Consider the following 14,004-nt stretch of genomic DNA (forward strand, 5'->3'; position numbering starts at 1 on the left):
CAATTTCAAGGAGCCGCAGGGCCTACAAAAATTAGAAATCGAGAAACCAGAAAATACGGGTCAAAAAATTTCTCACGTAAGTAGACTGTACCTACCTAATTTTTTTCCTTGTATTTCTAAATTACCCTGTATTTAATTGGATAGAAGTGGTAACAGTAGTCTCCCGACTTTTTTTTAGAAAACTAAATACCTATGTTAAAAACTAATTTTCAACAGAATATTTGCAAAATTTGGCTCCCTGTGTAATAGAAATTGACTTTACCGCCACCTCTTAATCGGATGCTGAACTATTGTATCATAAAATTGAGTAAAATTTGTATTATCTTGACAGATTTCTAGACAATGAACTAGACGAAGTTTGTGAGATAATGAACCTTATGTAAAAATGCCGAAATGTTTTTAGGTACAGAAATTTGTCAAAATAACTACTTTTTTATATTTTTCTGTACACCTAAATATTCGTATGACATAAACTTACTTAGTGCTGCATATAAAATTGTTTACTTTTGTTTTATATGCATGAGAAAATCCATGTTAAGATGTGACATTAGGTTAGCAACAAAGGTGAGTCTTAAAAACGTGTTTTTAAAGTTATAATTTTATATTAGCAACTTTTAAATGGTAAGAATGAATAAACAAAAGTTTAAGGATTCTATTTTTGCATTTAGTTTTGTTCTTCATGCTCTATTTTTTGAGATTTCAGTACCTAAAAACACTACAAATGCGGGTCATTTTTTGCCAGAAATATGGCCACCTTAATACATTTTGAACAGTATAAAAAATCCAAACTATTTTTTGTTCTAAATTGTGAAAATCTCAAATCCCAACGCTCCATAATAAAGTACATGGGTATTTAAATTCGTTTCATTTCGAAAACGTCAAATGATATCGAATGATATACAATATAGACTAAAGAGACCATATGTACTTCATTAGTCTCGTAGTAAAGTTATGAATTATAAAAACAATAAACAAAGTCATTGAAAAATATAACTTTATAAACAAAAGTAGATACCCTGTACAAAGTGTTTCAATTTGCACTGTAAGATTTCAATTCAGGTAATAATAACTTCGTTAAAAAGAACCCCCGACTAATCATAATTTTTTGTTAATTCTGTACAGAAGACAAAGTATATATTATCATATCATATCATATCATATATCGTATGTCAATCAGCTTAGTCTAGATGATCAAATCTTCTATCTGTATTGGTAGATTCTATTTTTGGATTTTATCTGTTCTGTTGTGGGGAATCTTATCTTATCTTTTGTAAGAAATACATTAAAGGAACAGACAGATCCTACTTTACAAGAATCACAACATGGTTTCAGAAAAGGAAGAAGCGTCAAAAATATAATAGAATGGAAGATGACAGAATATCAAAATGAATATAGGAAGCCAGAATTCAAGGAAAAAATTAAGTACGAAGATTTAAAAAGCTATAGACAGAACAAGAGGATAAACAGCGGACAAAAATGATCAAATGAACAAGGTCAGGCGGTTAGCTCAAAACAGGAAGGCATGGAGAAGAAAAAGAAAGGATAGTTCGCAATTATGTATATAATTTATAAATTTTTAAATTTTATCATTCAGATAACTAACAGTAAAGAGATTCACAGCTTTAATAAATAAATAAGTTGTTTTAGCTGAATGAAAAAACATTGTCTTTGTAAAGCCCTGTTATAATTTTTATGTAAGTTTACTTTGTAAGTAAACGCTCAGCAAAACCAAAATAAATTATAATTACTTTTATAAGTCAATAACTATTTTTCATTCCATTAATATCTGTTAAATAAACCGTTCTTGTCTATTTATTATTAGTTATATTCCTGGAACACCAAATTATTCGTTTCATAAAAGACCTTTATTACTTTCCATTAGGCACCCACTGGCTTCGAAGAGAAATTTAATTTGCAACCTCTTGTGTAACGGAGCCAGAAATAAAAATAGAATTTCTTGCGGCAGAACAAGTAGTTAAAAGTTATTGTGTGCTTTGTTAAATCGACCGAGGAGCCTGGCCAGCGAGTAATCCCCGGTACCTCTCGTTCCTCGCACGTATTCAAATCCACCCACAATGGCGGTTCTTATTAAAATACGCAACAAAAGGCGCCTCACAATGGGTAATCCCCTGCAGACACCTGTCACGTTGTTGTCGGGTTTCCGGCGGCTGACGTTTCCGTTTTTAATCTAGCAGATATTGTTTACCGCCGCCGGGTTAGCTGTTGCGCCACCCCCGGTGGCACGCGCGTCGCGAAGACGTGATCTAAGCGGCTACGTGTGCAATGGCGATTTTGGAGCAAATTGGATGATTTATGGCAGTTCTCTCTGTCCTACGGCACAATCGGACCGGTGAACTTCGTTCTGAAGAATAACTGCGGAAATTTTAGTTTATGGACACAATTCAAAGAGATTACGTACGGTTCATGTTATTTCATCCGGTCGGTGAAGTTCGGATGGTCAAATGGAAATGGTCAAATATTTCTACTCTATTTAAAGATTCTGGAATATCTTTAATTTAATAGGTTATCCTATGAATGAGAGACAATATTTAAAGTACGATGGTTTCTCCAGATGTTTTGCCATGGACATTGTACCCGGTCGCCTCTAGGTAGACACTTACCTGGAAATTCTTTAGCCTTAGCTAGAAATCTTTGATTGCATTGTTGTTTTCGTAGGCTAAGTTATCAGAGCCCCTAGGCCCGGACTGATGATTATCTCGATTCGTGATGGTCCTAAAGCCGTTACGAACAGAACCTCTGAAACGTTCCATAGTGGTCTCTAACTGATCGCATCCAAATGTTTCGCCGGCATCTTCAGTGATGACTCCGCACATGCTTCGTCGCGAGTGAATCACATCAAGTCCTCGGTATACCGATACCATGAACGGAATGTAGAGAGAGATGGTAAGGAACCAAGATGTAAGGAATCATGTTCCATTTCGCGTGGGCGCTACATAACTTTGTTATTTTAAATGGAACACTATATGTATATTATTGCGTTTCTGAATTCCCTAGCTAATATTAAGTAGAGTTTATTAAATGTACATGGTGTTTAAAACTTACCATTTTCGAGATAATCAGTTGTTTTTTATAAAAATCACGATTTCCGCTCTCTAAATGAGGCTAGAAAGCATCTAAACCGTAAGAGTTACAAACCTGCAGTTTTCACAGTTCGTTTTGGCATAAATTACTCTATCTTGGCACCTGTAAGCAGAACGTGTACGTTATTCCGACTCGGAAATAATAATTTAATAATCTTGGGAGTTGAAAAACTTTTTTTTCTAATAGAATGACCCATATTAATTATCATGGGTGAATGCAAAATTGAATGCCCTTTCGACTGATATAAGGTTATTCATTCTTATCTTTAACAGTTTTCCAGAAAAATCAGATTCTTCTCTAAAGTCCGAAAAAGTAACTATGTCACTGCGTCAAGAAGGCCTTGCAATTGTATTAGTACAACGTCGATACATATAGACAAGACGAAATCGGCGGCTTCGTATGAAACAATTAATGGATTCGATTTTTTTGCACAATCACCTCCGTGAGATGTCCCTGAATGAGGATCAAAATGTTACCGGCCGGTAACTAATTAGGCATTGCAATGTAATTACACCAAATAACTCCTAGGTATTTTGTCAAGGGATGTTTAAAGCTTACTTTTAAACTTTAGTAACATCAAAAACTTGATTTTTTTGTTTTTGTTTGTGAGTCTTGAAAATGGCCGTTTTTGCATTTTTTCGTACATTAAATTGTTTATAACTCAGAAACCGTTGATTTTAGGAGCATAGTGCATAGGAACTATTTTGTTTAGAATACACCAAAATACATAAAAAGCAAAACAAGTTATTTTTGCAATTTGTTTAAAAAAAAATTGTTTAAAAAAATTGTGACCAGGTTACTGGCCGGTAATATTTTGATCCTCATTCGGGGACATCTCACGGAGGTGATTATGCAAAAAAATCTAATCCACTAATTTTTTCTTACGAAGCCGCCGATTTCGCCTTGTCTAATAGGATTTTACAAAAGCACAGCATAACACATCCTTATCGCATCGAAATACACCAAGAGTTACTAAATGTAGACTTTCAGCGGCGACTGGAGTTTATCAGTTAGCACTTGAGATGTTAAATCAAGATGATGATTGTTTTAAACGGCAATGTTTTCCGATGAAGCTACTTTTCATAAGAATGACTTTGTTAATAGTCATAATTGCCATTATTACGACACAGTAAATCCTCAACCATTCCGGAAAACTCATAGCCAACGATTAGATGGTCTTTGAACGTGTGGGGGAGCAATTTTGGGAACCCATGTCATTGGACCATTCTTTTTTGACCAGCATCTAACTGGAGCAGTTTATTTAAATTTTTCAATAAACACTCTAGAAGATTTGTTAGGCGACATTCCTTTAACTACACTTCGAAGAATGTGGATGGAATACACAATACCACTGCGGTTCGTCAGTTTTTACACGAAACTTTTCCCAACAGATGGATTGGGCGCGGGGGACCAGTAAGTTGGCCTTCAAGGTATCCAGATATGACAAGTTGCGACTTCTTTTTATGGGGATTTATAAAAAGCAAAGTTTACGTTACACCACCAACTACCGCGGAACATATGTGACCGCTCATTAGTGGCCACCGTAACATTTCAAGAAATTACGCCGGACATGCTGACCAATGTTGAACAGTCTCTTAACAACCTAATTCGTTTCTATATTAATCAAAATGAAGGACACTGCGAGCAATTGATGTAAATCAGCGGTCTAAGTATTTTTCTCCTTGTTTTGTTCCGAGATTCAGTTTGTTTCGTTTTGCGTTTTGTTTTAGTTGTTGTTAGTGGTTTACGTTTGTTTGACAAATCACTTTTTAAACATGCCAGTAAATACTGACACTGTCAGTCCCAGGCCTGATAAAATGTGNGCTCGAAAAGGAAGCATTCTACGAAAAAATGTCAAGAGACAAAAAGTATTTATTTTTGCCCAATTTACCTTGGAAAATTGTTTGCATAGCGTTTTTTTTGCAATATTTTTATTTTGCAACTTTTTTGTTAATAACAAATTACCTGCCACTCGGACACAAAGATGTTACTTAGGTTTTTTGTTCGCAATAACTCAATGTATCGATTACAAATGGTTTCATTCTGGCCTCTCCTCGTGGTCGGTGACCTTGATTTTCTAAGCATTTTTTTTAGGGGTGGACCGTTCGTCTAGATGATGATTGTTTTAAACGGTCATGTTTTCCGATGAAGCTACTTTTCATAAGAATGATTTTGTTAATAGTCATAATTGTCATTATTACGACACAGTAAATCCTCAACCATTCCGGAAAACTCGTAGCCAACGATGGTCTTTGAACGTGTGGGGGAGCAATTTTGGGAACCCATGTCATTGGACTATTATTTTTTGACAAGCATCTAACTGGAGCAGTTTATTTAAATTTTTCAATAAACACTCTAGAAGATTTGTTAGGCGATATTCCTTTAACTACACTTCGAAGAATGTGGATGGAATACACAATACCACTGCGGTTCGTCAGTTTTTACACTAAACTTTTCCCAACAGATGGGTTGGGCGCGGTGGACCAGTAAGTTGGCCTTGAAGGTATCCAGATATGACAAGTTGCGACTTCTTTTTATGGGGATTTATAAAAAGCAAAGTTTACGTTACACCACCAACTACCGCGGAAGATATGTGACCGCTCATTAGTGGCCACAGTAACATTTCAAGAAATTACGCCGGACATGCTGACCAATGTTGAACAGTCTCTTAACAACCAAATTCGACGAAATGGAGGACACTGCGAGCAATTGATGTGAATCAGCGGTCTAAGTATTTTTCTCCTTGTTTTGTTCCGAGTTTCAGTTTGTTTCGTTTTGCGTTTTGTTTTAGTTGTTGTTAGTGGTTTACGTTTGTTTGACAAATCACTTTTTAAACATGCCAGTAAATACTGACAATGTCAGTCCCAGGCCTGAGAAAAATATGAGAGAGAAGTGGTTTTGAAAGGCCTTCTTGACGCTATTACATAGCTACTCATGACAATTAATATGGGTCATTCTATTTGGAAACAAAAATTTTTCAACTCGTAAAATTATTAAATGTAGGTCTCAGTATTTCCAAGTCTGAATAAGGTACACGTTTTGCTCACAGATGACAAGATTTATGATAAAACGAATTGTGAAAACTGCAGGTTTCTAACTCATATGGTTTAGATGCTATCTAGCCTCATTTAGAGAGCTGAAATCGTGATTTTTTTTTTAAATATCTGAATATCTCGAAAATGGAAAGTTTTAAACACCATGCACATTTAATTAACTACCTAATATTAACCAAGGAATTCAAAAATACAATAATATACAGGGTGTTCCATTTAAAATAACAAAGTATCTAGCGCCCACGCGAAATGGAACACCCTGTAAAGCTAAACATATTTTTTTATTAGGTGGAACACCTATGTTAAGCATAGGTGTACCGAGCGTGAGCCATTGAAGATATACTTGTACACCTTCAATTAATTTTAAATAAACAAAACACTACTTACTATGACGTCTTAAGACAAGGTCGGGCATTTTTCCAGAAATAAAAAGAGACCACACATGAGTACCCAAGCATTCTCTCAGCTTAAGCATAACTTTTACAACTTAAATCAATCGCTGTTTAGATACACTTTTTTTAATTGCTCCAGCTGACTCTTTTCAGAACATCTTCTGCGCATATTGCCAAATCATTAGGCAAACAATGCAAATCGACCAGACCACTTCTGCACAATCAATATTGATCGAATCCACAGACCACCTAGACTGGCTTATAGAGCGACTTTGGTGAAAACACTTCGGAGCCTGATTTGGAGTCCAGCGCTCAGTCGTGTCCTAGCATTTGACGTGTACACATCGCTGTGATTTCGATAATTAAACATTTTGTCATGGGCAAGTGTATTGTAAAACATTGTATAAATACAAGTGATTGAGTTGGTGAAGAGAAGCGAAAAGTTTCCTTCTTTAGGTAAGTAAATAAAAGGAATATATAAAAGGTAAATATGTACGCCATTTTTCTGTTGACGTCACAAGTTTCCAGGGTTAGCTTTATAATTTTGTTCGCCCACATAGTGTAGTGATTAACGTGATATTGTTATTATAAAATAATGAATGAATTACTGTAAAATATTTTTAGTAGTTATTTACTTTATGTGAGTCTCAAGTTTTTATGAAATTTTACCAATTCCCGTCATTTCGAGATAGCTGGAAATTAATAAAATATATTTTTCTACAAAACTGTTAAAAGTGGTCTTTTTGATTGTCATTTTTGATGTTAAAATGTCATTTTTTGACACGCGTGTTAAAAGTAAGTTACTTTTAACACTAGTGTTAAAAGTAAAACAAAGTTTATTTAAATTTTGTTTTGAAAATTAATAAAACGTTTTAACAAACACATGAACAACTTTTTATTTTAAATAAGTACAAACCAACATTTTAACTAGTTATTACTATTAACATTTATAGTAAAATTAGAACAATTTGAAATTGTAATTCCCTGCGGAGTCATCATACTTAAGTTGGTTTTACTGTCAACATGTGTGACACATCTATTTTCTGTAGAAATACTACTGGTAGTACTGGTGGTCTTGCTAGTAGTTGCAGCAGTAGGAAGTATTTGGCACGCAATTTCCTTCTTCTGTTCCAGTGAATTTTCAATGTAGCCTTCAGCTACCGTCGAAGATTTCCATCCTCCATGTCTCTTGATGGTAGTAAGATTTGCACCAGAATCTGCTAACAATGTCGCCGATGAACGANAATAAATATATTTAAATTATTTTGTAGTTTTATTTAATATGACACTAAAATATACTATTTTCTGAATTACAAACTTAAAATTGAATATTTGTCATAAGATGCAATATAATGTTTAATATGTAATAAAAATATTACTTAATCCGGATCTGCTTAAAGATGCGCGCGATCAGATTGCCTTCCACACTCCACTTCCCCGGATTTTGCATTCACTGGTACCCTTGCATTGGAATTAGATACGGCCAGTCTAGGTGGTCTGTGGTTGAATCACTATAGCACTGAGATAGTTCGCGGCAAGACGCGGCCGGCCGGCCGCGCCGTACCAGAACCAAACTGTATCACACGAAGCTCCTGTGTGACCACAGTTAACGGTCCGGTCCGACTGTGTCAGTTACACAGCTTTTTCATGTAGGACATGTTTGTTTTATATATTGTTAAAATATTTCTCTTTATTAATTTTTTTATTTCTGATTTGATTAACTGTAGATTTTTCAATACAAACCTTTCTTTTGTTTTACCTTGTACTTTTTCTTTATCCCTTGCTAGCTGTTACTCAGATGTTTGTTTTATTGGAGATCTCAGGAGTCGATTCTATATCTTTCATACATAAACAAGTTCAATGCAGCACGCCAGAATAAATAGAGTTTTTAACTTTTAATACAATATTTATTTAAATTTTTAGTTAGATTTTTCAAAAACAAAACTTCAACGTGTTGACTTAAATTGTGAATGGCTTCTCTAGATACTAAATTTTTTTGTTTTAACAATAAAATAATATTTTATTTACCTTTTCTATTCTACTACAATTTTACACAATACAAGGACTGTGCTTTTCATTTAAAAAATTTTTTGTATATTTGTAATTAGTGTTATTTATTCTATCTTAATTACTTGTCCGTGTATTGTGTTTTGCCTATCGTAAAATGCATACTTCCTTATTATTTACAAACTGAAATTCATCTTAAAATTAAAATGGCTGTCCCTTTTATAATTTTGTTTGAGCTCATTAAATTTTTGGAGTTTTTTAAAGCTATGATTAAATTGCTTGTATTCAATTTTGTTCAGGTAAGTCCTGTTGTTATTATTTATCCTTTTTCTATGGTTTAGTGCATTAGTAATGTATTATTTTTAGGTTATAGCTGTCATTTTTATTATAGTGCACTTTATTTTTTAATTTTAGGTACCTGTTATCTGCTACTTGCATCTTTCCTTGTTGGAAATTATGTAGATGTCCTGTATACCATTTATGGGGCCACTGGAAACCTCTCTGGAAACTGCTTTATACTGGTTACGGAAATTTTTTTCTTCGATGACAAATTTTCTTTCTCTGGATTTTGAGCACACACAAATTTCTACCTTGCTGGTTATTAACTTATTTAAAATTTATTGGAGCTGCTTCTCTCCTTTCTAGTTTTTACAAAACCCAAGCCGTAACTAATAAATAAACTTTTGTTTCTCCTCCTTTCTGGATTCTTCTGGTCTTAATATTTTTCTTAAGGTCCCTTCACATAAATTCTAGTCCTTGGATGTCCTTTTTTTAATAACACATTTCACTGCACTTCTTATAACTAATACATTTGTTACAAATGTCCTTTTATTTTTAACATACAATTCTATTACTAATTATTAAAACATTCCTTATTTTATGTTCTTTTTTCTAGGTCATCTTCTGGTACTTATAAAGCCAACTTTAGTTTTGACATTTGACAAAAATTATAATTTAATTTGACATTTGATAAAAAATTTCAAATATGACTTAAGTTCATTTAAGATATCTTCTATACAGTTACTCGTCTTTCCAAAATGTGCATACCAGATTCATCTATGGATATTGGGCTTTTATTTGATATACGTCACTCTAGGTTTAAATTCTGTTTTCTCACTGTACTGAGTGTTAACAGGTGTTACAAGTGTCGATGTCATGCATTTTTTTGAAAAATTTATTTTGTACTTGTGAATTAAATTAAAATTATCAATTTTATACTATGTGATATCCTTAATTGTTACTTATTTTTTATTCAGAATCTTTATATTAACAATTGTATCCTATTTTATTGTTTGCTATATTAATAATTAATTTTTATTTGTGATCCAAAGTTCGGTCAGGCAACTTTCATTCGTGTATCTTTGTGTACATTTGTAATTCGTTACAATATTTCTAAAGTAGTTAATTTTTTTTTAGTTTTAACATATCCTCAATTAGTAAAGAACACTTACTGACCTTAATACTTAATATACTATAAGTGTTGAAGTCGTTTGTTATCTTTGAAGACACATATAATCGTTTCATATTTTTCTTCAAGTTTATCTGAACGTATTTAACATCCTTTTTAGTTTGCTTAAATACACTTGTGAGTTACTAACACAAAATGCCTAATTACGGAACTCAGTCTCGACAATAAACCTAAAAGTTAAACTAAGTACCTGCTAATGCAAACGTGGTTTCTATTGACTTATCATTAAAAATTAAGCACACTGTGCTTAACTGACTGCCGTAATAATAGAAGCAGAACACCCAATTAGGCAAATGAGAGCAGCAAAGTTATATGAGGATTTAGAACGAACTTTGATATAAAGCTCATGTGTGTATCATTTAAACTAATAGCTAATTAATCAAAAATCGATATTTACTCTAATAATAAGGGACCAACACTGCATTGCTTTGTTAATACAGCATTGTTTTCGTAAGCAGCTTTGAATTTTGCTTTGAGTTAGTTTGATACCTATACGGGGTGAGATAGAATTAGGTATAAAAAATGTAACCAAAACTTCTTGAAAAAAGCAATTGTTCAAATATACCTTTGTTCTAAAATGCCTTCTTACAAAGATACAGAGTGTTGGAAATAGTGTTTTGTTAATATGTCCAGGTGGTTTTAATATATTGTTTTGAAATTTGGTGTAGTAAATGTCATTGTCATTTGCTACTCTCCTGTGAGGAACCAGGAGTAAGAGTCAGTGGTGTACCATCACCACTATGGTAAAGGTTTAAGAAAACGTTGCACCACTGACTGATATTGGAAATAATCTGTTTTTTTTTATTTATCTTACATTTCATCTACTTACTATAAAATTAGTCGTCATTATAGACATGAAACAGCCTGTTTCGGGAAAAAAATACTATTAGAAGTTTCTCTGCTGAATATTGTTCGGAAACGTGTTATAAACAAAATATCAAAAAATCAACTCGAGGCTAGTTGGGAAACTTTGTTTAAACAGTGGTCAAAGTTATGGAAAAGTGTTTTTTTGACTCGTGTAAAAAAACTGTTATTCATAGCCAAAAAAAAGTTTATACGAAAAAGGTAGGTATTAAATAAGCCTATAAAATGAGACTATATATAGCTATATTTTCATGTCCTACATTAACATTAAGGTGAATTCAACTATTTAATTGCAAAAAAGAAGATAAAAATAGTACTAACTAAACTATAGAGGTTACTATTTGATTTTATAATAATTGCCTATCTTAACAATTTAATAAATATTAACATTTTTTCAGTCATTTTCGAACAAATTAAATTTGAAAAATTAAATTCTCAGTAAACGCATATGTCAATACAACTATTAAGGTACAAATTCAACTAGTGATCGAAACTCGACAACGCCTTTGAGCTTGGGAAAAATCAATTGAAAATAGCATTTTCTTAGATAATAAATTCCGCCAACGCCAAACTAATGAAGCTTTCGGGCTGAAATTTTTACCACTTATTAAGGGTGCAAAAAGCCTCAAAAATCCTTAATTATAAGTGTCTGCGATAAAAATTGCATTAATTATTAGCAATTGAAGAAAAGGCCATTTTCGACCATTTTTGAGCTCTTGCGCATAAACAAATTATCGGAATTTAATTGGACTTGTGTTATTTTACAGATTTATTTAATACCTACCTTTTTGTATAAACCTTTTTTCTATATGAATAACAGTTTTTTTACGCGAGTCAAAAAAATACTTTTCCATAACTTTGACCATTGTTTTAACAAAGTTTCCCCAACTAGTCTCGAGTTGATTTTTTGATATTTTGTTTATAACACGTTTCTGAACAATACTCCGCAAAAAAATTCTAATAGTATTTTTTCCCGAAAAAAAGCTATAATGACTGGCCTAAATACTTTTAGTAAAATACTCCAATAAAATTTTTATGGATTTACAAAAAATTGAATACGTACTATTACTAAAATGTTGTCTTAGCTTGAGCATCTGTATAGTTAAGCTCCGCCACTATAAAAGTGAGTACCTACCTTCAAGCCGTTGACCGGATAAGTAGCTAGAGAGATCCACACCAGAGAAATCCACAATTCCGTCGGAATAGATATGCCCAAAGGCGAGCATTGGAAGTGAGTAAAACTTAGTAGGGCCTATCGTCAACTTTGTCTTAAACGTAGTTTCCTTTCAGATACCAACTCGTACTACAACGTTATTAGGTACGTTATTGCTCTCATTGGTGTACTTGACGACGCTATATTTTCAGGTCATGTCATAACTAACATTTTTTGTCTTCCTGACCTGCCAGTCGCTCACCAGTCCTGAGGAGCCTTGCTGTGCTTGATCATAATAGCTTGTCTTCGTCTAACCTTACCTTTATAGTCAGATACTGCATATAGAGGGATAAGGGAGTTTCATTCATGTGTGAAATCTAAAACTTTCTGGACCTCTGGACATGACGTGTTTCATTGCAGCTGCCTGTGTAGTGGTATTTCTGCACTGTAAACAGAAACTTGTTCTCTAGACCATAGAAATCATTGTCGCTCAGGCGTCATAGTACCTGACACTTCCCCTGAATGACGAAATGCACTTCACATTATATGTAAAATAAAATATAATCTATCCATAGCTAGAACCAAAAGGATAGGGTCTGTGATAATACGAAGTCCTGACGCTAATATTTTAAAGGAAACGGCGTTTATAGTAATAAAGATTAAAAACCAACATTCCTGGTGACAAATGAAGTAAAATCATATCAGAATATAGTGGCATTTTAAAAGGAGGATCTAAAAAATAAATGCCGTCCAAAGTTGCCCATTTACAAGTAAGGAGCATCGACTTCTTGTACCATGAGAATTATGTAAACAAAACGATACGGGAATATTATAATGCGATTAACTTTTCTTTTTTCCTATATTTGCAATTAAACTGATTATTTTTTTATGATGTGTCAACTGAGATTACAGGCTCTTGAATGTAGAATCACAGAATTAAAATTAAAATCGCAGAGCTATCCCTGCAGAATTTGAATTTTGAATTGGAGTAAATTAGTCCAAATCATAAATGGTATTTAATTTACAATTAGTTGCAAATTTTGCAAAATAGTGGACTTTTAGACTAGTATTCTCCCAGATATTCGACTGTCGATAATTGATGACAGCAGTAAAAAGTTGAAATCCATATTCTTCTGATTGATAAACTTTAGTAACATGCACAAAGTTTACCTTCTTTTAAGGAAATAAAGTGGCTGTTTTTTCTCAAAATCCATATAATCAAAAAAATATGCTTAAAATTAAAAGTCTATCCTTGAATTATTCACCTTTGCAAGTATACATGGTGTTCCAGTTCTAATCTACCAGACGGGGTGGATGAAAGAAGAAAAAATAATGATACTTTCATTTATAAAATTACATCGAAATCTCATCGAGATAAGGGGTGCTAAAGGTAAAAAAAAATTGGTGCACATTAGATCAAGTTTAATAGATATTCTTGCGTAACCACTGACTGAGAAACTGGGAGACACCGTCAATAAGAACGCCAGTATTTCGACGCCACTGAATGTTTTGTAAAGTCGATAAGTTCAATTGATTGTCAATTGCATTTCAAAGAAAAAAAATATTTTTCATTTTATTCGAAGATCAAATCATTTTCAAGTTATTTTTTTAGTCTAAAATAAGCTTTTTACACAACTGAATAAATAACTCTGAAACTGTTCATTATGCAAGAAACATTTTTTTGCTGCAATTACAATTTCAAATATAATGTAATAACTAATTAAGAATTCAAAAACATTTACTTACATAAAAGTTTTATATTTTCAACGCTATCGAATTTTCTGAACTTGTAATGATTACTAATAACTGTTTTACATTGACAATTTATTGATCAATTAATTCATGAAGTCGCTTCATCAAGAAATTGGACAAGTGTAATGCACCGAATCTGCTGTCAAATAATGCTATACTGTGTGTGTATATCTATATTTGTATTTTTGTATGGGCCACTGTTGTCCATCACAT

The sequence above is a fragment of the Anoplophora glabripennis genome, unplaced genomic scaffold, assembly GCF_000390285.2.
Source record: "Anoplophora glabripennis isolate ALB-LARVAE unplaced genomic scaffold, Agla_2.0 scaffold332, whole genome shotgun sequence".
NCBI lineage: Eukaryota > Metazoa > Arthropoda > Insecta > Coleoptera > Cerambycidae > Anoplophora > Anoplophora glabripennis.